This window comes from Cebus imitator, unplaced genomic scaffold (genome assembly GCF_001604975.1).
Source record: "Cebus imitator isolate Cc_AM_T3 unplaced genomic scaffold, Cebus_imitator-1.0 Scaffold20, whole genome shotgun sequence".
In the NCBI taxonomy this organism is placed as follows: Eukaryota; Metazoa; Chordata; class Mammalia; order Primates; family Cebidae; genus Cebus; species Cebus imitator.
In genome coordinates this window covers 10,456,309-10,460,106 of record NW_016107335.1, presented here as the reverse complement: position 1 = coordinate 10,460,106, position 3,798 = coordinate 10,456,309, and the positions used below count along the sequence as shown (strand labels likewise).

General features: G+C 41.1%; 1 pseudogene; it reads left to right on the top strand.

Annotated features, from left to right (window-relative positions):
* Positions 1 to 442: 442 nt before the first annotated feature.
* On the top strand, positions 443 to 1,583 carry LOC108296666 (annotated as a pseudogene).
* Positions 1,584 to 3,798: the final 2,215 nt, after the last annotated feature.

Sequence of the window (3,798 nt, the reverse complement as noted above, 5' to 3'; positions counted from 1 at the left end):
GATTGCAGATGTGAGCCCCCACGCTCAGCTGCACATCTTCGTCCTCAGCACTTTCCAGCATCTCTGGCATTCTTTTGCTGCGTTATTAGCAGTAGCCCATCTTTCCCCCATCTTTGTTACTGTTCCAGTGCTTTGATTTTTTTCCTACCTTCTAAACTTCAGGACAGTGTGTCTAAGCCAAAGGGGCTTTCTACATGGCAAAAGTGATTGATCGCCAGTAAATCACAATAGAAATATCGTGCCTACTGCAAAAAAAAAAAAAAAATGTAAGTGGAATATATTTAAGAACTTGAACTCTGTGGTGTTTCTGGTTTCAACATGGTCACCTAAGCTGTCTGGTGAAACTTCTTCCACCTTTCTCCATCCGTCCAGGTGTTTTTTTCTGAACCTGGATGTGATGCATTAAAGGGCCTGACAGAAAAAGAATGGAAGACATTCTAAAATGTCTAACCATACAGTGAAGGATGCACATAGCATCCACCAACCCTCAATATCTGGTGGAGAAGATCATTCAAACACAAATCTGTGAGTCCAAGTACTGGAAAGAGGAATGCTTTGGACTTAAGGCTGAACTTGTAGTTGATAAAGCCACGGAGTTAAGGTTTGTGGGTGGCATCTATGGTGGCAACATAAAATCAACACCATTTCTGTGTTTAACTTGAAGATATTTCAAATTCAACCCAAGAAGCATGTCATTGTAGACTTTATAAAAAATGAAGATTTCAAGTATGTACACATGTTGGGGTCCCTTTCCATGAGGCTGACAGGCCCTGAAATTGATTGCTACAAGTACTTGGAGACCTTTGTGCAATGACTATTGAAAAATCAAGAGCCAGAACTGAAATGGGGAGTTTGAATTGATGCATGCAGATGAGTTTATTGATGAACTGTTGCACAGTGAGAGAGTCTGTGATATCGTTCTGCCTGGCTACAGAACGCTATGTATTAGCGTTTTTCTCTCCTGTAGGCTTTTGCCTGGAGCCTTGCCACCTCTTGATCTGCTCGTGTGGTGTTTTCTTTCCTCTTTAATCTCCAAATGATGCAGCTTCATGCTCTGGACAGGGAAGAGGCCAGCATTACGGTGAATGTCAGAGAAGGACAGAAAGGAGAAGGGGAGTTCTTTCAAGTCAACACATGATGGGCTTCCACACCATAGAAATGAGGCTCCCCACTACCACTGAAAAGATGATTTCTCACGGTGTTTGCCCACCAAAGGGGTCTGTGCAAAAGCTGGTGTTGATGCAGTTCTGAGTGAGTTCTGCTTTCACTTATGTGACTTCCACCATTTTACAAATACTGCATCATTCTTTTGCCTCCTGGATCCAGAGTTAGTGATCAGAATGAGACTGCGTGTGTGACCTTAATATTTCTCAATGTCACAAGTATTTTTGTTTTTGACATTGAAGCAGTGGAGTTGCTGGTGAGAACACACATGTAGATCAGTAACAGCTGACACATAAGTATCATTGGGTTTTCAATATTACCCAGGTTTTCTTTTTTGAAAAATAGTGGGCTTAGATGTTTTCTTGGGGGTCTTTATATGAGTTTTTCTCTTTGCAGGTTCACCAATGAGCGCTTATTAACATAGTCAAGTGTGTCCAGCTTTCTTCTACCATGTGATTAGCAGTCTGTCTCTTCCTCACCTCTGTTACTGCCTTGATTTTTTGGTCCAACTTAAACTCCAGGACAAGACAAAGGGGTTATCCAAAGGTCTCAGTTTTACTACGTTTTTTGTTTCTTTGTTTTTAAAAGGATTATCCTCACAGTCAACCAACAAGCCAATTGGGTAAATCAATGAGAGGGAAGTGCCAAGTGGCACAAAGAGAGCAGAATGTTCTGAAGGCTCCTGTGCACCTGCAAATCTGGTGGCCGGATATGACAAGCTAGTTCTTCTTTGTTAGCCTTCCAGAGAGAGCTGTCAGCACAGCAGCCATTGGGAGTATACTTGAGAGGATTTTAAGTAAATACCGCCATGAGGCCAGCCATGTGTGCGAACTGTCAATTTGTATTTCTATGATGTGTGACTGTGCTGAAGCAGGCATCATGAGTCATTCAGGATTACCCTTATGGAGAGCCTCTAATTCTGCCTGAAGGATTAGGGAAGCAGGGTTCAAATGCCATTCATCAGCCCTGTCTTTCAGGGAGCACTAGTGAAGTCATCCTATGCCTGACCTGCAGTTGAAGCACTCCATTTCCAAATCTCAGAGAAAGGTCACCTAAAGGTAATGGAATATTTTTGTCAAGGTAGCATAGTCCTGCTCCCTATGCTGGCTGGAGAAAATACTTTCTGGGACAGAAGATGGGGAGGAAGGGAGACTCTTAGGGGGAAGGGAGACTCTTAGGGAGAAGAGAGACAATGGGTCATTGCTCTGGGCATTTTTAAAAAAGATCTTCCTGAATCTCATAGGTATTAATGCTGCTTTTAAGAGTAATCCTACTGAAATTCAATGTTAAAATCTTCCCAAAGGAGAGTACATTCACCATCAGGTGTATGCTAAACGGATGAATAGGAGGCGTTTTTTCAACAAGTTGTTTGCAATTCCCTTCCTTTTGTGTCTTCTTGGTTCAGGCCTTTGGACAATATCTGGATCTTTTTGGTGCTTGGCAACCTGAATTATTCTCTGTTAATCACTCTGGGTGCTTTGATTGATTTGATTTATATTTAAATACTGAACCAACTTTTACAGAGAACATTTATATGTTTTCTCATAAATGATGAAAACACATGGATACATAGAGAATAACACACACTGGGGCCTGTTCTTAATGATTCTTCATGGAATCATTAAGAATAATAAAAAGAAGTTCAATGTAAAGAATGTATATACCCAAAGTAATATAAATAATTATATCATAAAGACACATGTACATATATGTTCATTGCAGCATTATTCACAATAGCAAACTAAATGCCAATCAGTGATAGACTGGATAAAAAAATGTGGTATGTATATACCATGGAATACTATGCAGCCATAAAAAGGAATGAGATTATATCCTTTGCAGGAACATTGATGGAGCTGGAGGCCATTATCCTTAGTAAACTAACCCAGAAACAGAAAACCAAACACGGCATGTTCTCACTTGCAAGTGGGAGCTAAATGTTGAGAACACATGGACACATAGAGGGTAACAATACACACTGGGGCCTGTTAGAGAGTAGGAAGTGGGAGGAAGGAGAGGATGAGGAAACATAACTAATGGGCACTAGGCTCAATGATGAAATAATCTCAGCCATGATGAAAATATATTCATTTTTTCATCATGTTTACCTAACGAAGCCCCCAACACACAAGGTTACCTAACAAACCTGCACTTGTACCCCTGGACTTAAAAATTTAAAAAAAAATGAATGAAGTAGCCCAGGTTCAGGATTTTAATATTTGTTGTTGGCTTCAATGACTGGCACTGACTATTTTGCAATTGTTGTGAAGATATTTTCATTGTGGCTGAGCTTTCCACAGCTTTGGGCAGTGGATCACTCCTCAGCGTGCTTTTGCACTTGGCTTTCTGCGTGGTGTCCTGCTCTGGTTCTCCTACCCCATCTCCTTAACTTCTTCATGTTGGGATGCCCTGATACAATGGGCTCTGTCACAGGTAGGTTGTAGAACTGTGGAAGAGCTTAAATGCCATTATGAGAAGATGAGATCCTCTACTCTGTTCAACTGAAAGATGAAACTATTTTGAGAAGGAAGATAATGCTGATAAATGTACCAAGGGTGGGCAGGAGGGCAGAGAAAAATACTCCAAAGCGTGAGACACTGTCCTTGGGAAAGGATCACACGGATTCTGTCTACT